The 24945-nt window shown below is 34.0% G+C and overlaps 1 long non-coding RNA gene across 1 annotated transcript in view; it reads right to left on the reverse strand.

The window, feature by feature from the left end:
- Positions 1-24945, reverse strand: part of LOC149137177 (uncharacterized) — a 140353-nt gene that overhangs the window by 8301 nt on the left and 107107 nt on the right. The gene's annotated exons all lie outside the window — the stretch shown is intronic.

Raw genomic sequence — 24945 nt, forward strand, 5'->3', positions numbered from 1 at the left:
AACTGTCGTTTTCATCATCATTGTCATTGGTGAAGCAGTATTATTATCGTAACTACACGTGAGGCTGTTGGGTTAGGTGATGTTGATATCGTCTGCTACCACAATAACGAAGTTGAGGGAGTTGCCTACTCTCAAAGAAACTTTACTGCATCTTTCCTACTGAATTTGTCATACCTAAATGCCTCTTCCAAACATATTTCTGGAAGGCATCAAATGGATTTAGTACATTAAAGTTTTTTATTTGTCTTTTACTTTTTGAAAAATGGTGTTATCATTTTAGTTTATTTATTGAATTTTTTTCCTTAAATTCCCATTTAGTCCTTGAAATATTAAGTGGAAGATCTTAATTAGACATGGCAAGATTTATATTCCCTTCTGCTCGACACTTCCTGACAGTGCAGTCAACTCTAGCAAAGCTTGTTAGACAGTAAATTAAAGTTTTAGCGCCACTGAAGGAGAAAACGTGTTCAACGGTGCAGCCGGGTTTTACTGCTGTCATTTGTGCACCATAGGGTACTAAAAACGAAGACGTGTTTTCTGACTCGACAGCCTGAATGAATATCCAAGAATTACAGACGGGGAATTGAATGATATGAAACTCAGTAATGGTTCAAACAAAGAAAAGACAGTTTCCAGTTACATATGCATATATAAAACTTTTCAATTTATCTTACTTGCAGACTAGTCTCTATTAATAGCACACAATATAACTATTGCGATGAATACTTACTAAACTGTTCGGGAAACGGAATTAAGGTTGTTTTGCTGTTTTACTTATTTGTTTGTTTGTGTGTTTGTTTTCATGTTCTGTAATTTCTAATTGCATTTGACAGCAATGACTCTCGTTACAAAGGGTTTACTTGATTCAATTTCGTAAATCATTGGTACTGCTTTTACTGAGTCTAGAACTGATTTTTAAAATGCAAAATTGATGCCAGTAGAATTTGTAAAGTGAAAATTTAAATATTATTTTCTGTTTTTGATTTGGTATTATTTTATTTGATCCAGCCATTCTTCTACGATCATGACGAGCCGATTCCCACCAGACGTTTTTCGGACTTTCATGTAAGGGATCGAATCTCAGTTTCTTGCTTGGTAGGTAGGAATATATATTACTTAATTATCAGTTTTGTTCGAACTTTCAAATCATTAAAGGTGGCACTACATGGCCTTGGATGATGACCAAAATACACTAAACAAATCAGTAGTATCGTAAATTAACTGGAATGGTTTTAAGGGGCCTTGATCTGTATTTGTGGTTTTGGAGTGCTCCAACATTATATTTGTCATACAAACTGATACCATATCTTTACAAATCCTGACCTTCTGCAATTGTAGGCAATCTTATATGATTGATTTCTTTTGGCTTAGCATATTTCAAAAGGAAAACAGAATGCAACCGGTATTTAGAAATTCGAGAACATCCTTTCATATCTAGAGAGAAAACTACGAAGAAAACTAGTCGTCACAGTCCGGAGCGTTACAAAGCACATGAAGAAAGAAACTAAACTAACAGAGTTAGTTCTTAAATCCTTTAGTTACGTTATACGTGTTGTGGAGAGGATTATGGCTGTATTATACAATCTGAGCAATATAAGTTCTGTAATTCATCGGCAATTCGGAATCACTGATGCAGTGCAGACCAAAAGAATTTTCCTGAACCGCAATACACAATTCGGCCATAACCTTCATTGAAAGACGTGTAAGATGATGTAATTGAGTAGTTTAAGAATCGACTCTTTAGTTTTGTAATATTTATATTTCGATGAATACATAATACATACATACATACATACATACATACATACATAAGAGAGAGTAAGAGAGAAACAGCCAGGCAAACAGGGTGACAGACAGAATTAGCCGTACTGTAAACAAGCACAGAGAAAGCTAAACGTGTGAAAATTCGTTCTAAAACTGCTGCCTTAGGTATTCTTACCGAAAATGACAAAAAAAATTTCTCAATAGAAAATACTTAAAGAGAGCTAATGACGCCGATGTTGACAAAGCTTTTACCCATCAATGGTTAGTTTCTTCTGGTTTAAAATCAGAGACAGAAGGATTTATCATAGCAGCCCAAAATCAATGCCTCCCTATAAGGAACTACCAGGCCAACATATTAAAGAACGGCAATAATCCAACATGTATATGTAAACAACAAAATGAAAACATCTATCATGCTGTCTCCATGTGCAGTCTTCTTGCGCCTACGAAGTATCTCAATAGGCATGATAGAGAAGCAGAGTATATTCACTGGGTAATTTGCAAAGATTTGTACCTGCTCCATGATAAAAACTGGCGGGAACACAAACTGCCTACAGTGTTTCAAAATGACCACATCTCACTCCTCTGGAACTTCGCCGTTCAAACTGATAGAAAGACAGATGCGAATAGGCCAGATATTATATTGGAAGACTTTAGATAAAAATCATACCTCCTCATCAACATGATTGTCCCAATGAACATAGATGTGTCTGTCAAGACCTACCAAAAACTGAGCAGGTATAAAGATCTTGAAATAGAAATTGGTAAAATGTGGAACCTCAACACTAAAACAATACCTGTTGTCCTCGGAATTATAACAAAAGGGCTTGATTGCTACCTAGCTCAGATACCAGAAAATCCGGATACGGAAGAAATTCAAAAAAATAGTGTGCATGGGAGCTGCCCAAATCCTACGTAAAATGCTGTCTATGTAATCCCAAATTTTAGAACAAACTATAATTTACTTGTTTTCTTAGACATTCTCTAGAACAATACATTGTGCAAAAACCAGATATATAGCACTCTAGTCATAACGCCAACTTGAATTTCTAACTTGTTATCTCGTGAGGTCCCTTATTCAGGGACCTTTTGATCGGGATGGGCTACTCGACCTCAAAAAAATTCTAACTGGGCCCCACCTGCGAGGTCATGCGCTGTTTATCTTGATATGAGATCACCATGTCGCGCACATATGGTTGTGATGCATGTGCCTGGTGTACCCTTATCAGACGGGTAATCATGATGGGTATATTGGGCTTCGTATATTTTACCCCAGTGTCACTTTGATGGCATGCACTGCTCTCTCACTCAATAATAATAATAATAATAATAATAATAATAATAATAATAATAATAATAATAATAATATATAACATACAAATATATATAACATACAGAAAATTGCACCACTGGGTACTGCACACATTCTACGCAAAACACTTTCAATACAGTAAACATAAGAGCACCACAGCAAACCACAGCGCATACCCAAGGCGCACAGAGCTGCGCTCGGTAGTGAAGTGAAAGCACGTTATAAAAATAAAACTACTGAACAATAATAATAATAATAATTTACATGCACAGACAAATATAATAAAGATAAAATAATCGTCGCAACAAATGCAAGTAAAATGTCATACGCATTAGAAAACAGCAAACAGGTAGTAAGTTACTGACTGATATAAAACCGCAAAGATATACCAATAACATCCACATTCTGTGCGAGTATTCTCAATTGGTGTAAATTTAAAATCAACTACAGAACTAGAGTCGACGGGCTTTGTCTGCACCATAGATAAAAAAGTGTTTCCTTTCACGGTCCTCCACATATCTTGTTATCTTGAAACTTTTCTTGAAATTTTGTTGGTCATCCCCTGTTTGCGGTGGAATGCACTTTCCGTCGTATTCCGTTGTGGACTTGATCTCGAAACCACGTACATACAAAGCAAGTATTTAAACCGTATTGTCTTTTCACTTGTTAACCTTAGAAATAGGACCGGTTCTTGCAGTTGTTAAGGTTTTCCATCATATTCACCATAATTATGAGCAATATCATACATTTTTCAACAACGTATATAAGCTTACATCACGCATGGACAACGTTGTTTGTATTCAAAATAACTGAGCAGAAAAGTTTCTGAAGAGACTGAGATGTATATGTTAAGGTATGTAGAAACAATAAATCGCTGATAAATACGTTACAAAAGTAACCTAAGAAATAGAGATTGCTTCTTCGTATACAGTAGCCACAAAGGCAATATTTGTTAACGAATATGTAAAATGATTCCAGGTACATGCTGTAAAAATATGAATATATTGTGTCTATTTTTTTTAGCTTATATATATTATTCAATTTGCTAAAACAACAAAAAATGGACAAATGTTCTTAGCTATATCGTATGTATATATTGCAGATGGAACTTAACTGAATTTAACCTTCGCCATATATGACTAGTTCCATTTAATATATCGCTAGTTGGAAATATATATATTATGTTATTCGAAGATCCATTGTAATCTAACAGATCAGTAAAAGCAAAAGAGACTGGAAAATGTCATAGATAGCAGAATTTGTGATTGCCCTTTATATGCACTAGAAGAATTTGGAAGTTTCAGGCCAGGATAATACTGCATTCTAAATGACTCCGTTTATCTCAGTTTCGGAGTAGGCGACACATCACCTGATGATACTACCCGAGATGGACAGACATCCAGTACTATATCCATTTAATTCTAATTAATCTAAACTAAGCACAAGCGGCTAGATGATTTCCAATGGCTCAAAGAGGTCACAATCAATTGTCAGGTTACTTGGCAGCGTTCAGTATTGTAGTTACTTCAGTTATTGAGATCTTTTTGGCAGATTGCCATCTGATGTACAATCGCGAGATATGCTGACAGATATATTTCCTTCCCAAACTTGCTATCAAACTCGCCATTTCTGTATAGCGGTTTCTTTTCTCATGCAGTCTCTCTTTCACAAACAATATTAATCTACCAGTATTTATTCATCCTTCTAGATTGCGTATTTATATCACAGTTAGCCACACCAATATATTTATCATATAATCTAACGTCAGATCTAAAACTTATTTCATTAAATTAAGATTTATTTCTGAAGGGAATCCACAAACAATATTTGAAGATATACACACACACACACATATATATATATATATATATATATATATATATATATATATATATATATATATATATATATATATATATATATATATATATATATATATATATATATATATATATATGCGTATGAAATTGAATGTGAATATGTGTATATTTGCATGAGAGAATATTTAGCTATAAATGTACAGTTGATTTTGTGAGTATAGATATACAGGAGTATGTTGAAATAACTGTATACATTTATGACTCGCGAAGATGCATGTTGTGTGTGTGTGTGTGTGTGTGTGTGTGTGTGTGTGTGTGTGTGTGTGTGTGTGTGTGTGTGTGCGTGCGTATAACTGATCATATATATGGAAAGAGAGTAGGTCAGAAATATGTATATATACAGAAATATGTATATATACAGAAATATATTTACACACACGCACACACATATGTAACTATATATACATACATATACATATACATATATATATATATATGAATATATATATATGTATATATATATATATATATATATGTATATATATATATATATATATATATATATATATATATATATATATATATATATATATATATATATATATATATATATGTATATATATATATGCATATATATGTATATATGTAAATATATATATATACATGTATATATACATGCATATATATATATATATATATATATATATACGTAAACAAATATATAAGTATATATGTGTATATATACATATATACCTATGCTCATACATATATCCATATATGTATACACGCACACACACACACATATATGTGTATATATATATATAGATAGATAGATCGATAGATATAGATAGATAGATATTCATACGTATACATACGTATACATATATATATATATATATATATATATATATATATATATATATATATATATATATATATATATATATATATATATATATATATATATATATATATATATATATATATATGCATATCGTTGTATTTATCTAATATTCATCTTTGGAGTGAACCCCTATAAAATCCGTAAAAGTAATTTTCTAGATACTGCGATAAAGAAGCAATGGAAATGGAAATGTGAACAATATTAATCAATATAAATATTACTTCTCTACTATCCTCAGCGCATGAAATTTGAGTTCCTAGTTCACCAAGCAATAACAGAAAAGTAATTATCTATATATTTCTAGAAGGTAAAAACTGGAATATGACAGAAAATATATCTCACTTCGAAATGATACATTCGAGATTAGTTTGTGTTCAACATATTTTTGATAGTTTGTTGGATCGTTGGATTGTTTGTCTAAAAATATATGAAAGTATATATGTGAGATTGTAGTTATTTTATGTGTGCGTGTAGGCGTATGTAGTATATGATGTGTATTCAATTGGCATCTTATACATATACCTTCATCTCTAAATAGCGCATAGAAAATATTTTCTGTTGTTTACACATTGGAGTAATTTTTGGTTATATACTTTAAATGGATAAAGTAAATATGAATGCCATATGTCCACGATTAACGCAGCATAAGTTTTAATAGCACGGATTCAATCTATAATTGATAAAAGCTACTGTAGTTATTAATTTAAAATTTTGGCACAAAGCCAGCAATTTCAGGGGAGTAGGTAAGTCGATTGCATCGACCCCAGCGCTCAACTGCTCCTTATTTTATTGACCCCGAAAGAATGAAAACAAAGTCGAACTCGGTGTAATTTGGACTTAGAAGGTTAAAAACAGAGAAAACGCTGCAAAGCTTTAGCCCGGCGTACTAACGATTCTGCCAGCTCTGTCGCCCTACCTACGGTAATTATTAACACTGATGATACATGAATCTTTCTGGTTGTGTATTTTGTTTACTTATGATGGCAATACTCCATGCATTTAATATTGATAATGCCATTACTTATACCACATAGACATAATAAGTACTTATCCGAATAACTATGACCAATAAAACATAAATCTATAAGTTTCAGTTTAACGACGTATTATGTTGCGGATGCTTCATATGGATAATAGGAGCCGATGCTATATACCTCTCATTTATTCGCAAATTTCTCAAAGTTTATTCAGAGTCTTTGTCGTTTTCATATGTGAGTCGGTTACGGCACCATAGTAAAGTGCATACAATTAGGAGTGAAGTCCACTCTGTCTTTAACTCTTTTCCAAAAAAAGGGATACGAAGACGTCACGATATTGCTTTGCGTCACACATGGAATGGTTGTGGGGTGTAATTTAATTCGTCATTCCTGAAACTCAATGCGTTGAATCCAAGCTAAAACATTCTCATAATTGACTTCAGTAATCTCTCTCTCGCTCTCGCCTTCTCCCCCCTCTCTCTCTCTTCCACTTTCTCTCTCTCCCACTTTCTCTCTTTGTCTTTGCTTTCTATATTTGTAGGCTTTTTAGTACTTTTCAGAATTCTGAAGCTTTAGTTTATCACATTCATGTTCCGACGATCTACACCACTAATGAAATATTAACTGGTTGTTTTTTGTTTGTTTTTTAATCACATCTTATTTGTTGACAGCATCAAATACACTGCAACCAGCCTTTTAAGACTAGTACTATACGGTCTCGCGTACCTAGAAGGAGTGTGTGTGTGTGTGTGTGTGTGTGTGTGTGTGTGCGCGCGCGCGCACCTGTGCGCGCGTGTGTGTTTGCTTTCACCAGCAAATTCTTCCTTTAAAATATACATATGTACATACTTACATACATACGCGCGCGCGCGCGTGTCTGTGAAGGCGTTTGGCTTAGTGGTTAGAGCATCGGGATCGCAATCATGAGGTAGTGAGTTCCAATCCTGATCCGGGCTGTGTGTTGTGTTCTTGAGCAAGACACTTTATTTCACGTTACTCCAGTTCACACAGCTGTAGAAATGAGTTACGACGTCCCTGGTGCCAAATTGTATCGGCCTTTGCCTTTCCTTTGGATAACAACGGTGGCGGGGAGATTCACATCACCACTCCTCTATGTGCTTTTGTCCCAGCTGTTGGCCTATTTAGTATATGTATGAGTTTGATTCCTTTGCCCTCGTCTGTACCTCACGCCGCGCCGTCGGCTCCTCAGGTATTGTGGAGAGGAAGATCTTTAGAACCGTTTTGAAGACATCTATGTCCACATTATGTTAATTTCTAAATTTTTGTGGAGGGCATTGAAGGACCGTGGGCCTTTGAACACTAGGGTACTGCAGTAGCTAGTCCTGAATTTGGTGGGAGTGGGTAGTACCTCTGGTACAATAGAATGGTGTGCAGTTCTGGCAGTATATACATACATAATTACATACATACATCTGTACATTTATGTGTTTATGTGCATGTGTGTGTGTGCGTGCGTGCGAGTGTTCGTGCATGTGTGTGTGTGCGCGTGCATGCGTATATGCATTTATCTATGTGTGTATTTATGTATAGTGCAACATGGTCGAATAATCAAGATGATAGATCCGCAATCGCGAGGTGAGTAGCTTTGACTACTACAACCTTGTTGCCATTTGTGAAACTACTTTTCTAGACGGAAACTCTGTATGTACGTATGTATGTATGTATGTATGCATGCATGTACGTGTGTATGTCTTTACGTATGTATGTCTAAACAGAAATATACTTATAACTGTCTGTCTCAAGCTCCTGCTATCTAGTACCTTCGCATGATCTCTACTCAACCGCTACACAACTGCTACTCGACTGCTACTCAACACCCCTACCACGGCCAGACTACCTCTATTTATATGTCTTGGGATATCCTACTTCTTCGCCTGGGGGCGTCGACACAACAATAATATAATAATTTTAAAAGTCTATGAATGTCTACAATGAGTTGCTCCCAACGTGTATACACAGCTACAAAATTAGGAAGCAAATCTATCTATAAAGCCATCCTTTTTATCCTTGTGATTTAAGATGCATAAAAAATAGAAATTTCCAGGATATATTCATTGTGAAGACAAAAGTTAGCCACATTTAGGTGCCGTGCAGCTACTGTTTATACCTCGCTCAGAGATTTATTATTGCTTGTTTCCACTTTTTCGAGATCAGTGACTTTTCGTTATTGGAGAAAATGTATACATATTTCCATTGAGAACCACTTCCCATCGCCAACCGGTGGTTGTCACACGCTGATGACGGGTCAATACCCAGAAATTCGGGTCCGTGTGTATCACGCCAGGCTGGAGATGGGAAAGATGACTTGCCTTTGCAAATACTGATAGGGAACAGAAAGTGTGTCAATAGTCAGCTGGAGGAGATGTCTTCCTGGGGCTACAAGCAACAGTAGCATCAACCCTTAAGGGATAGCCACATTTAGGTGGCAAATATACTTCACCATGTCGTGCAGCTACTGTTTATTTCTCGATACCTCGCTCAGAGGTTTACTATTGCTTATATATATATATATATATATATATATATATATATATATATATATATATACATAGAGAGAGAGGGGGGGAAGAGATAGAGAAATAAAGAAATGGAGTTAAACGCAGGTTTATATATGCATATATATACGAGGCATTTCTTTCAGTTCCCGACTACCAAATCCACTCACAAGGTTTTGGTCGGCCTGAGGACATAGTAGAAGACACTTCCTCAAGGTGTCAATCAATGGGACTGAACTCGGAAGCGTGTGATTGGGAAGAAACCGTTTTACCACACACCCACGCCTATACATACATGTATATATATATATATATATATATATATATATATATATATATATATATATATATATATATATATATATATATATATATATATATATATATATATATATATATATATATATATATATATATATATATATATATATATATATATATATATTTATATATATATACATATAAACATAATTACTATATTAATAACATATGTGGAGAATTGCCTCTATGGATTTTGCTTTTCCCGATATTAAAAACAAGTTTATTGTTTTTCTATAATGTGTGACATTAAATGTCATTACAAATTAACAGGTGATATCTAAAAAGCCATGATAATTAATATACAAGATTACTACTTGCTGCTCAGCTATCAGACAGAAGTTGCTGCTATGACGTATTCTTCAGTTTCCGATAAAGCTTACAGGAAGTTGACAAAATATAATAAATAGTCAGTAGTATCCAGGTAATTATAATTTACAACTCTTTGTTCCAACAATGTAGATATATAGTTCGTAATATTTAATGAAATTTATCAACGCTAATTTCATCCGAACACATACTTACGTACATATATACCTTCATATACACGTTTCTACTCAAGTATATTTGTGAGCACACCGCGCACGTATCTCTGTATTTATGTGTATGTGTGCGCGTGTGCATGCGTGTGTGTGTGTGTGTGTGTGTGTGTGTGTGTGTGTGTGTGTGTGCGTGTGTGTGTGTGTGTGTGTGTATGCGTGCATTTCTTTTATTATCTTTTATTTGCTTCAGTTACCGGACCACGAGCCTGCTGGGGCACCGCCTTGAATGCTTGATTCGAACAAATCGACCCCAGAACATATCTTTAAGCGTAATACTCTATTGGTCATTTAGGTGAATAGTTAAGCTACATTAATGTAAACTAACCAAATTTAGCTACCAAACGTTGGAGTGGCAAAAACAAGCAGCAACGCACACACACACATAAATATATAATTTGTATATGTATATATATATATATATATATATTTTTTTTTTTTTTTTTTAAATAACGTCGACCACTAACGTGGACAATTAATGCGCTCATCCAAATATTTGGGAATGGAGATGTGTTTCATAGCTAGCGGAACCTCGAAAATAGTAAACTATCCAAACAAGGACTAGATCACAATCCAAACGAGGGGAAGACCACAAGGATACCTTGATTGTATGAAGTATACATTGTCGTTAGGAGATGCCCTGTTGGGGATTCTGTGTTAACTCGTTAGGAATTCGATCAAAATCCTTGGCCCGAAGAGGAGCTTGCAATCTACCCTGAATTTTATGCATTCCATTTCCTAATATTTTGATATTTATTCGCATATACAACAACCCCTGTTGCTAACCGTAAACTATAAAATTAATCTTTTTCTGCTTATCGTACTTGTTCCTGAAAGTTATTTTTTATATCTTCCAGAGATTGCTGGAAGCTCACTAACGTCCTACACTTTGATTCTCGGAACTTACCTTTACACACACACTCACACATATGTATATATATTATCTTTTATCTCTTATTTGTTTTAGTCATTGGGCTGCCTCCAATTTGAAGCACAGCTTTGAAGACTATATAATGGAATAAATCGACCTCAGTATTACACCCACACGCATATATATATATATATATATATATATATATACATATATATATATATATATATATATATATATAACCAAACTTATCTACACGTACACCTCAAATATATATATATATATATATATATATATATATATATATACACATTCATACATATATATATATACAGCGGCCTTTAAGTTTTCGTCTACCAAATCCACTCACAAGGCTTTGATCGCCCCGAGACTATAAAAGACACTTGCCCAAGGTGACACACAGTGGGACTGAACCCGGAAACATGTGGTTGGGAATCAATCTTCTTACCACGTATCCACGCCTGCGCTTAAGAACATATTCCAATTGTTTTTTTTGGGTTTTTTTGCCAACAATCTACGTCACGACTGTACTTTAAACATGTACTTTAAAAAGAAGGAACAGCTGTAAAATCTTTTTGTATTCTCTGCGATCATATTGTTTTTACGTACATTTCATGTTTACAATTTATATTTTGTGTTGGCTTGTTCTAACATATTTCATTCTACATTATATCAATAAAATTAAACGCTTTTGAACACCTGCAATTTCATAATAGCTAAGAAAGTGTTACAAATGTAAATTTGGCTGTTCAGTTTAGTTTAGTCAACAACATCAGCAGATTTATGAGCAGTATATTTTTGGACAGTGAAGGCGCAATGGCCCAGTGGTTAGGGCAGCGGACCCTCGGTCATAGAATCGCGGTTTCGATTCCCAGACCGGGCGTTGTGAGTGTTTATTGAGCGAAAACACCTAAAGCTCCACGAGGCTCCGGCAGGGGATGGTGGCGAACCCTGCTGTACTCTTTCACCACAACTGTTTCTGTTGTGCCTGTAATTCAAAGGGTCAGCCTTGTCACACTGTGTCACGCTGAATATCCCCGAGAACTACGTTAAGGGTATACGTGTCTGTGGAGTGCTCAGCCACTTGGACGTTAATTTCACGAGCAGGCTGTTCCGTTGATCGGATCAACTGGAACCCTCGACGTCGTAAGCGACGGAGTTCCAACAACAACCTTTTCGGACAGTTAAGGAAGGTGCATAGTTGCTCTTTGAGCTCCGTACTAATTTAAAATGTGTGGTATCTACAGTTAATTCTTCTTTTCCAGTTCATCAATCTATTACGTATGTAGCCATAAAGGTCTCATTCCTGGTAACATACAGTGTTGCCACAAGTTCTATAGATATGTTGTATACTACATTATAGTGAGGATACAACTCGCCCTTAACACCAGTTGTTTTATAAATATCTGCATTAAAACACAGGCAAATAATATATACACACACAACACTCACATACACATATACATGTGATTCCGCCTATCCACGACGAAAGCGAGCAGGCCAAACCTTCTTAGGCACCATCATCCGTCTCTTTTGCAAAAGTCTATTAAACATGTATTCTACAAATAAGTATTGAGTAATTCTACAGTTTAATGTTAAATTGTTTTTATTATAACTCGAGTAACCCTAATCCTACTTCGACGTACATATAAGCGCGTGCGCGTGTGTGCACGTGTGTGTGTGTGTGTCTTAATAATCTAAATGTATACGCATAAACATGTAAATATAAAATATACACATATATAGCGAAGCACACACATATGATATGGCTTTCCGTTACATTTGTTCGCTCCACATTGTATTGCCATTTCACTGCACGAGCATTCCACAGTTTTATGCTTGTAAATGCGCGACCTAATTTACATATACACGTCAAACGTAGTGAAAGCTAGAAACAAGAAGCAACCAGTATAGGCAAACACACACAGTGAAATACAAGAGAAATCAATGAAAAATACAGGAACTATTTGAATGTGATGCATTTGTGCGAGCAACTGAATTACCTACCCATAGAATAACTGTCCAACTGATCGAGCATTATATAGTTTTACGCTTGTAAATGTTTGACCGTATCTACACGTAGACCTCAAATTTAGTGAAACAGCCAATATATGTAATCTGACATAGTGAAATACAAGAAAAATTACTGGTGCTATTTAAATGCGATGCTAAGTTTTCCTTAGATGCTTAAAAAAGGATGACATAGTGGTTGGTTTTGCTTAGATTGTGTAAATATACGAGGATAGTAGATATATAAGTAGCTGCATGACAAAAATTGAATTTATGAAATTAAAGATGAATGTTATGAATATCATGAAAAAATAAATCGCAGGGTGAAACCACTTCATGTTGGGATTTTATGTGTAAAATAATCGATATTATTTATAAAGAAAAATTCTTATGAATTAATACAAGTGTGAGGAAATACTTGGTTCACACTTATATGTGTGTATCAAACTCGCCTTCTCTCTCTCATTCACCAGATTCTTCTCTCTTTCTATTTAAATGTGAATATATGCATACATACAAACACACACATGCACACACAAACGCATACACACAATCACACACATATCATCAAAGATCCGTCCCGAGTTATAATATATAAAGCTGATTTCCCGGATTATGTGGCATTTTGCATTCCTCCATCACCGGGACATCGGTCTGTCGCCACGCTTACACATTTTTGCCAGCTGAGTTGACTGGAGTAACTTGAAACGAAATGTTTCGCACAAGAACAAAACGCATCACCCGTTCCAGGAATCGAAACCACCATCTTACAATCATGAGTGCAACACTCTAACCACTAAGCTACGCGTCTCCACACAAACATATAAACACACACATACACATGCATATCTTCATAATATATATGTATATATATATATATATATATATATATATATATATATATATATATATATATATATATATATATATATATATATATATATATATATATATATATATATATGTATATATATATATATATATATATATATATATATATATATATATATATATATATATATATATATATATATATATATATATATATATATATATATATATATATATATATATATATATATATATATATGTATATATATATATATATATGTATGTATGTATGTATGTAAGTATGTATGTATGTATGCATGTATGTATGCATGTTTGTATGTATGTATATGTACATATATGTACATGCATATATACATTTGTATATGTAGGAAAACCTCCCGATATATATGTACATATATCTATATACATCTAGTACATACACCCACAAGGATATATAACAGCACACACGGTTAACGATACACATATGAAAACATGCATGCACATACATGCACACACATATGCATATATATGTGTGTGTATGTATGTAAACGTCCCTATACAGAAGCATACCTGACTCTCCATACACAAATCGAGAAGTACGCATACATATTCATTTATATAATTATCCATAAAATACTTGCCGCAGCCATAGAATATACATGTGAATGCAGTGAATTTATAAAATAATATAAAATATTTTGTTCAATTAAAAATCGCTTCGAAACCAAGGTGACATGATTTGTAAAGACTGGAAGTGGAGGTTATTACTATAGAGGAAAGAAATGAAAGACTGCATTACAATCCATACTGATTATATATATATTTTTCTTTCTCTCTCTCTCTCTCCCTCTCTCTCTCTCACACACACACACGCGCGCACAAACACATTCGTTGATACATACATATGTAATGCATACATACATACATACATACATACAAAAACATGCACATATATTTTCATAAGACAGTCTCACGTTTACATGCGCATTCATTTGTATACATATATGCCACATACGTGCGCGCGCATACATATGAACACGAAATTAGCGCACCAGCCATACACATAGACAACCGTTATATGTACACATAGATTTATAATGTAAATTATGATAAAGATTTCTCAAAAGAGGTTACCAAATCTAAAAAACGTGAAGGCAATATTTTGCAAATGAGACATCCAGTCGAAATAAATGGGTTTTTTACGTATTATATAAGCTATAAAACGCCAGAGGGTATCTGGATTCGTGTCCATATGGACTTGAAGTCTTTGATTTCACATCCGTGCAATTGAAGTATGGTTTGGAAGCACGTCAAAGCTGATATCATCCACATATGTTGTACGTAGATGTGCGCTAACTAATATTAGATACAAGTCGTTAGAATATATATTTATATAAAGCAATTTTTCATTTGGCCTATATGCTATACATCATATCCTAACATAATTTACAAGTTTCGAAGTAGAAGTTAACAATAGGAGTGTTACTTTCTGATGTTAAGGGTAATCTTATTTCGTTGAAATGTTTTATTAAATCCTTCCTAAATATTAAACTTATACCCGCTCAGATTTCTCGATTTCAATAATCCGTGGTTCCGTTCTATTCTTCCTGTTTCAGTAAAGAATCTATATTTTCAAAGAACTGAGAAGTTCCATACAATTGCTACTTTATGCACTCGTAAGACCGTTCTCGTATGATTTACATATTTATTAAAACTGATTTAGAGGCTCTGCACCACTGTTAGTGTGGAAACTAAGTCGTGGTGACCAGAAGTTGTGATACAGGGACGTGCTGCAGAGACATATGAAGAACTCCGTCATCTCCCTAGACACCTGGTAGGAGAAGGCCCTACAGAGCGATGAATGGCACCGATTGCTGAAGATCCTAATTCCAATCATTGTGAAGAAACAATACATGGAATAAGAAAGAGTACATGAGAGACGTCACTTCTACAGTAGCTTTACCCGCAGTAGATGTCATCGCTGCAGATCAAGAGCAGGCTTTGTCACCCATATACGAGTCTGCTATAGATGGCGACTGAACGAGAACAGATAATGTCGAGCTATGAGACACAGCCGATCTTTGTAAAGGTAGTTAGCAAACATCAAGCATGTATACGACTTCTGTAGATAGCAGAAAGCGGATGATACTTCATCACCAAATACATTAGTCAACGTATGTTATACACGTAGGCACATTTCGAATTCGTTAGAGATTTCGATAAGATGACTGAAACAATACAAATCACCATTTAGCAACGAAGATTCCTTATTATGCGATTACAAATTAAAGTGTGTAGAGAATAATGAAGGTAAATCCGTACTAAATATATGTTTCCAAGCCAATCTTGACATTGTACATAATTTAAACGAGCGTATAAATATGTGTGTGTGTACATAAACACACACAATATATATATCTGTATATATATATATTTAGACACACACATATAAACTTTTATATGTATGTATGTGTATATACATGTAAATCATGTCATTTGTTCAACGCAGGTGGTATATATTCTCCCCATTGTACTTCTGATGTAACACTCACAGCTATGATGGAAGCAATAGAGTTTCAATGTTTAAAGATTAGTCATGTCATTTATTTATTTATTTATTTATTTATTTACTTGTAACTCTTCCCTAGGGTACCTCAATTTTCGTAACATTTTATTTCATATAGAAAGACAACAGGATCAATAGTATTCTTGCTGTGACAATACAATGATAATGATAAATGTAACTGTCGTCCATCATAACATCTATAGACTCGAATAAGTATAGTCATGTATTTCTCAAGAGAATTATAGGAAAGTTAGCATTTACTTAACCACCATTTGAAAGGGTACCTCAATTACGGTCTAGCATGTTCAGTATGCAAGTTCTTCCAGAAATATGAATAGACCCCAGAATGTAAATAGTTGTTACCTATAACGTATAGGAAGCACACACACAAACACACATACTCACACACACACACACTTACATCACGATACGTGTGGAAGATTATATGCATACTCATACGTACACAAGACTTGTGTGGGTGTGCGCGTGTGTGTGTACGTGCAGTAAGCGTTGAAAATGTTTATAATCGGATTGCCAGAGTGATTATATGATCTGTTCGATCATGTACGATCACAGAGATATGCAGATACATGCTAATGTGCATATTACTTATTTTATAATTAGTATTTATATCCTGTGGTATTTTAATTCTTTCGCTGACTTATTTTAAAATTATTCTTGAAATAAATGAATTTTACTTCACCACTTGATTCATATATAGTTTCATATATTTTAATTGGAATGAAATGTACTTGCTAAATTTGGTTTTCGAAATCGCTGACTGTTATAAATTTATTACTGTTTGTTTCTTTTACGTTATTAATAGTCCGTGTATTTCGCTTCTGACTGATTTACAACACAAATTCCATCTTAAAACTGACAGTCATTTTATTTGCATTAATTCTTTGGTTAATGGCAATTGCGACATTTAACCAATAACTTTTAACTTCTCTTTGTATTTTTTTTAATGTTTTGAACCAATAATTTAGCTAAACACTTTTCTCTTAAAAACTACATTTGGTATTTAATTAAATCTATGTAAGAATATATTCTTAGCCTTGCTCTAAAATAATTGTCTATTCATTTAGCTGTTAGAAAGAATATACTGGTTCAATAACGAAAAAGTTTCTCAGCTTCGATGCAATCCAGTGATACATCTCTATTTAGTTAAATTGCTTATATAGCATTGTTGGTCTTAATATATTTAAAGCAGTGAGACTTAAAATACTTAATGAAAACTACTTATGGGATGAAAGAAATGCAACAATGTCTTAGTCATTTCGGAAAATACGTGAAGTAACACTGGGTCTGTTTAAGCTGTATCAATCCTCAAAACGAAGTACTGTTATTAAAACCACGAAAAAGTGTTTTCTGCTGAGATTTGATTTGAGCTATGGAAGTCCTGGGCTACTCTTTTCCGCATATATGAAATTAATGTAACAATATTTCTTATTCAGATAATGTTTCTTCATTATCACTGAAATACTTCTAATTAGGTATGCAACACTGAGTGCTTTGAATATGCCAGCAACCTAAATATTGTTTATCGTGTGAATAGCAACTCGTATTAATTAACCTTAATGATTTGAATTTTGCTTACCACTATCAATAATCATATACAATCATTTCAGTCAGATATTTTCTTAGGACTGTTTCGTAAAGGTATCAACGAACCAGATGTAATCTTCGTCAATATCCACTAGATGTTTTAGATATTATACACATATACATATATACATGTACACACAGGTGCATACAGATATATGTAATATATATATATATATATATATATATATGCATACATACATGCATGCAATCGCTGACAGATTATGGTTATTGTAATGGTACATTTACTTGCGGTTTTCATAAGTCCATATCGATAACGTAACACAACCTAAATAGGTGTAATAGTTTGCTTAATTAACAATACTAGTTTGCATTATAAGAAATAATATTATATTTATTTGTTGCAGTTCACAAAGTATGAACCATGAGTTAGAAATTTCACGCATACATCATACATCATTAGTGTAAGCATTTGTAACTAAGGGCTCAATGTCGTCAATAAAAGAATATTCCGAGCATTGAAATTATTATTTTGTTAAATTATGTGTGTAAATGTGTAAGTATTCGTGTATGTGCACACGTGCATTTATAGGGCATATACATATATATATATATATATATATATATATATATAAGCAATGTATGCAGATACGTGTACATGTGTAACTGTCTTTCCTTTTCTCTCTTTCTTTCTCATTGTATATACATGTACCTATACATACGTATATATATATATATATATATATATATATATATATATATATATATATATATATATATATATATATATATATATATATAGACATATATCTATATACTCCTAGAACATATTTTTGCACGTACCCCTTCTTTTTGTTCGATGCTGCATAGCCTTTGACCTCGGTGTGTGTACACAATATTTTCCCATTCAGACAAAATATATATATTTTCCCCACAGACTCACCCTGTGAAGTGTCTACTTTAAACTGAAACGTATATATTTGCGTTGTGTAAGATGAAAGTATTACACGACAGTTGTGGCATCTTTCACTCATATATATTTGTCAATGGAATAACAGAATAATTGCTGATAGACAGCTAATTAAAACAATTCCTAACACTTAATTTTGTATCTCTCGTAACAGCTCAATCCAAGAAAGGGTTGAATTATAGAAAATACTTCCTCAAAGAAGAAATGGCAGAAGGCATAAATCAAGTAAACTCTAACCATTGCATTCTTAAATTTTTCATCAAGTGTTGAAGAGATATGCTTGTAAAATATAGTTAGAGGCCTTTCATTGCGATTAACCTATAGTCAATTCTTATCGGATGTATTGTATCCTGCGTGTCAGATTCAGGACATGTTAGAAGAGAACTAGAATGCAATGGAGTCTATAATAAATGGGATACACTTCAGTTAGTGACACAGGGAATGCAAATACAGTAAATAACTTGCTGCGTTTTCAAACAAAGAAAGCCCCAATAATTCTTATACCGTTATCGCTGACATGTCCACCCTTTTATCGCGACTATTCTGAAATATTTTGCGTTTTATTTATTGCGCATTGTTGTTCAAATATGTTATAATTTTTTTCAAGAATGCATTTTTCGTGTCTAAAACTATTTTCAATTCTTATTTTTAAGTTCATTACTCTTTGTCAATAAATGTGAAAGATTTTTGAAAAATAAAAATAACATGGAATTTTATGGAGTGTTATAACATTTATAAGTAATTGACAATTCTGGTTGACACGGTTACATTATATGAAACAATGACGGATTCTGGTGTGAAAATATAATTTTTACCATATCATGGTATTAAGGAGCGTCAACATAACACAGTGAGTATATCTTGATCGACTCCATAGCAATCAGATAAATTTTAGCACAACTTGCAAGTCGTTTATAAATAAATTTGATAAAGAAAATGTGATAGCTTCTTTTTGACAAGAACACAGAGAAAGATAACTAAGAAAGAGGAATGAGATTTTGAAACATGCATGCCATTCTCTGTGGCTTTCGTAATCAAATGGAAATGAATCGTCATCAAAAGCTAAAATAAAGTCCCAGAATCATTTCAGTGGTTGCTGACATTGACCCCATAGCTATATGAATCTGGTGTTCTTCTTTCCTGAACTCTTAAGATATAGAGAATATAAAGAAATAATAGAGATTTGATAAACTGATAGAGTTACGCTATGTTTAGAAGCAAATGTTCTGTTCAGAAAATATGGGTAAACTTTCTTCTTACTATCAAATTAGATTTTAGAGATTTTTTTCCCAATTGTCAGAAATTACGTGGGACCTAAAATAACGTGTTAGCCATGTAAAGGGGCCTGAGTTGTGAAACAGATCAGTTTTCTTGTCATGAGTTTTTTCATTTTACATACTGTCTCTTCTTGTAGTAAAAAGCGTAGAGAGGAATAAGCTTCACTTGGCTGGCATACAATTAATGCTCTACATGGAAAAGGAGGCATTTATAGTAAACAAATGACTCATAAACTTTTTAGGTAGTCTGTTACCTAATCATTGTTCTGAGTCCACGCTGGCACAATGTTTTATATTCAAAGACGCAATGTGTGCGTGTGTGTATGTGTGTGTGTGCGTGTGTGTGTGTATTTGTGTGTGTGTGTGCGTGCGTGCGTGTTTGTGTGTGTGTTTGTGTGTGTGTGTGTGTGTGTGTGTGTGTGTGTGTGTGTGTGTGTGTGTGTGTGTGTTTATACAACGTGAACTTCTGCCCTTTTACATAGAAACCTCTTCTCTTGAAGACCCTGAATTTTACTAGGCAATTCAATATCAGCGATGTCGATGCCATAATCAATCCTGGTTTAGGATGATACCTTCTTGGTGAAGAAAAACTGCGAACCACTATTCAACGTTTCTACGGGAAGATACAACGGGTCTGAGATTCCCGACATCGTCGGGTTATTTATCTTATATACCCTGCAGAAATGCATACACTCACTCAGGTAAGCCCTTTACAGGAACGACGGCCAGGAATTCTCATGTCATATGATCGGCCACACCAAGGATAATTTAGATAGGACGGGATAAAGATATTCAAAGAATTTGGCCTGTTCATAACTTCACCACGGTGGCCTTCCTAAACGTGACCCTAGATCTGAAAAGGGGCAAGTACTACCCTTACAGAAGACCAATGAGAAATGTATATCCGAAGAAGTTCGAATTGACAGACTTAGTTTACGGTGTTAGCAGATGTCTGTCTAGGAATCGGCATCTCCTGGAAATTCTATTATATGGTTTTGCGTGTCTTGCTATGGACCAAGTTATACTATACTTAATTTTATCTTTCTTAAGTCGCCACACAGGATCGGCCAAAAATGTTGAATATCTCTTGTTGATTTTCTTGAAGCTGTCGACATGGTTGCGATAACGATTCTTAAATGAATCGGCCGTTGCTCCTGTGTAGACATACTGTCATCCCCTTGTGTGTACGGTACATTTATATACAAGATTAGTTAAGGCGGCGAGCTGGCAGAATCGTTAGCACACCGGCCAAAATGCTTAACGGTATTTCGTTTGCCGTTACGTTCTGAGCTCAAATTCCGCCGACGTCGACTTTGCCTTTCATCCTTTCGGGGTCGATTAAATAAGTACCATTTACGCACTGGAGTCGATCTAATCGACTCAATCCCTTTGTCAGTCTTTGTTTGTCTCCTCTATGTTTCAGCCCCCTGTGGGCAATAAAGAAATAAATATATACAAGATTTGTACTCGCACAGAGATTCAACAATGGACATCTTGATTTTTCTCTGCATAAGCATTTATTATATTTAGTTGTATATATGACAGTTCTAACTTGATTTTCCGACGTTGTTACTGTGTTAGCTATATTACTATTATTGCCACTATTACGATATGGCTGTATCATGTGTTTTTCATTGCAGTTTACATCTCCTTTCTTGGCACTTTGATGCATATGATTGCTAGTTCCAGAAGGTGAGATATTGAGCCTTCACGGTATGTCTATTAAAAATAACATGGTATCTATTTGATTTAATGAAACCTTTGTCTTAAACGACCAAACATTCCCTAGCATATCTGTTAACGGTTATATTTAATACTTTTTCACTGTATTGTGTATTCGTTTCTTTTTTGCATCTCTTATTTTTTATTATTGATCTTTTATATAAATCAAGCCATATACTTTAACTTGCTACTTTTCTTTACATGAATTGAGAAGATAGCTTGCTGAACTGTTGTTATTTTAAGGAGATGTTTCTAATTATCACCCGAACAAATCTGCACCGACGATACTCCTAAGCCAGCTATTGAGTAACCCACTCATGAGGGATCGATACTAGATGGGTCGAAACAACTGTAGTGATTAATAAAAATTCTCGTATCTTCCATCTCCCGTCTCTCTCATTAACTTAATATAAATATATATATATATATGTGTGTGTGTGTGTGTGTGTGTGTGTGTGTGTGTGTGTGTGTGTGTGTGTGTGTGTGTGTATATACATAGTGTATGTGTGTGCATGTGTGGGTGTTTGAACGTATGTGTGTGTACTAGACACCCTGCAAACTAGTAGTGGTTTGTGTTAAAGAAAAACATACAACAGCAGTTAATAACATGTGTGGAATCAGATGAGCTTATCTGCAGTGAGGGGTAATTACCGAATCTGATGATTTGAATAGAGTCCTGCTTCAAAGGAAAAAAGATTTCTTCAGCGAAAGAAAGCCTTTCCAGAAAGTGCGAAAATTCTCTCCACATTACAGCACATGAACATATTTTTTAAATTTCCTTCTATATTTTGATACAAACAAATAGTGTAGTTTTAATGAACTCAATATTGTAATCTGTTATGGTAAGAAGTTGTGGAGTAAGAAGTTTGCTTCTCAAACAATTGGTTCCGGGTTCATTTCTATTGTGTGAAGCCTTGGGCCAACCAAAGTTTTGTGAGAGGATTTGGTAGACAGAAACTGAAAGAAGTTCCTCGTATATATATGTGTGTGTATGTGTGTGTTTGTGTGTGTGTATTTATGTATATGTGTGTCTTTGTGTCTATGTTTATCCCCTCATAACTGCTTGACAACCGGTGTTGGTAGTTTTGTGTTCCCGTAACTTAGTGGTTCAGCCGAAGAGACCGATCGATTAGGTAGTAGGCGGGAAAATAAGTACTGGGGTCGATTCATTCGACTAAAAACAATTTGAAGGCAGTACCCTAAGATGGCTGCAGTCTAATGATTGAAACAAATAAACGATAAAACATATTGTCAATGGCCATTACCTCGATATATATTTGATTGCTTTATCGATTGATTAATGACGAACCAAATGAACGCTCTCACTATAACTGTGATACCGTTGTGTCTATGTTGAAGACGCTTTACTCTTAACCGATTATTTCCAACTAAAGAGCAGCATCATGAATTTTATGTACGATATATCATATGTAAATAGCTTTTGGTTTCTGTTACTGATCAACTCCAAATTAATGACAGTCAAAATTCAGAATATAAATGCACAGCACTAAATCACGTGTAGTATTTCCACTGTACCATATATCGCGTTTAGATATAACAAAATCAGGCCCTAACACAGTTTTGGAGAGAGTATATTCGGTTACTTCGAAGCTTGCATTTAATTCATAACTATTTTAATTGATACCTATTTGATCCGGAGTAGGCAAGTGTAAAATCGACATTGAGTGGATTTGAACTAGGAACGTAAAAGGAAGTTATCTAAACACCATAAATCTACCAAATTTTCCTCTCACCTGTACATAGATATAAAAAAATCTATTAAAACAATGATGAAATCTCGGTTTATATCAGAACATTTGTAATATAACACTAAGTTGGTGTGCTTTAGGTGAATCATTGTAATGTATCGGATATACATTTCAATAAAACATCCCTTGATACATCCCATAGGTAGCAAACATGTCACTACACAGACGATGAAATTATGAAAATAGACATCTAAAGAAATCAATATGATTTGAAGAATTTCTAATAAGTAATATAAAAATATAGGCAGGCTTATTCAGTGGACAACAATAGGCAGTCCTGAAATAGAAATCATTTTGGACATCAGAATGACAGATATTCTGTTGATAATTAAACGTTTTTGTGTTGCCATAATAAATTCTTATCGTATTTGCATTTAATAATAATAATAATAATAATAATAATAATAATAATAATAATAATAATAATAATAATAATAATAATGATATTATTATGATCATCATCTCCGACACATATGAGTTTAATTTTAAATACAGTTTTAGTAGAATAGGTCTATAGAATAGTGTATTTCCTTTCTTTGACATGTTAATATTTCATCTATAAATGTATCACCTCGGAGTGTTTTCTGAAATAGGAATTTTTAGGAGAGAATAATAGCATTGAGAAGTAAAATAAGGGAAAAGCTATTTGCTTCCTAATTTAGGATTTAATTTATTTATTTAAGGTTTCTGACATTAACACAGACATACACGCATTAACAAATACACGCGCATGCACACACACACTCACAAACACACACACACATATATATGCACATACATGTATACGTGCACTTATACAATTATATGTGTGTGTGTGTGTGTGTGTGTGTGTGTGCGTGTGTGTGTGTGTGTGTGTATGTATATATGTATGTATTTAGATTTTAAAATATATGCATGCTTATTCATGTGTGCATATTTATGCTCATATGGACGCATTTATGTACACCCTTCTACTGACCGATGTTGTTTACATCTAATAACTTTATATTCCGTAACCTAGGGCATCGACCAATAAAATGCCACTACAATTTTTATCGTATAGAAATAAATAATGGAGGCGATATGATCAACTAAAACCGTGAATGTTGTGCCCTGGCATGACCACACTCCAACGACTGAAATCTGTAAAAGAAACGGATATTCAAGTACGTATGTGAATGCTTATATGTACGTGTGTGTGTGTGTGTGTGTG

The sequence above is a fragment of the Octopus bimaculoides genome, chromosome 2 (assembly GCF_046866305.1).
Source record: "Octopus bimaculoides isolate indiv1 chromosome 2, ASM4686630v1, whole genome shotgun sequence".
Taxonomy (NCBI): Eukaryota; Metazoa; Mollusca; class Cephalopoda; order Octopoda; family Octopodidae; genus Octopus; species Octopus bimaculoides.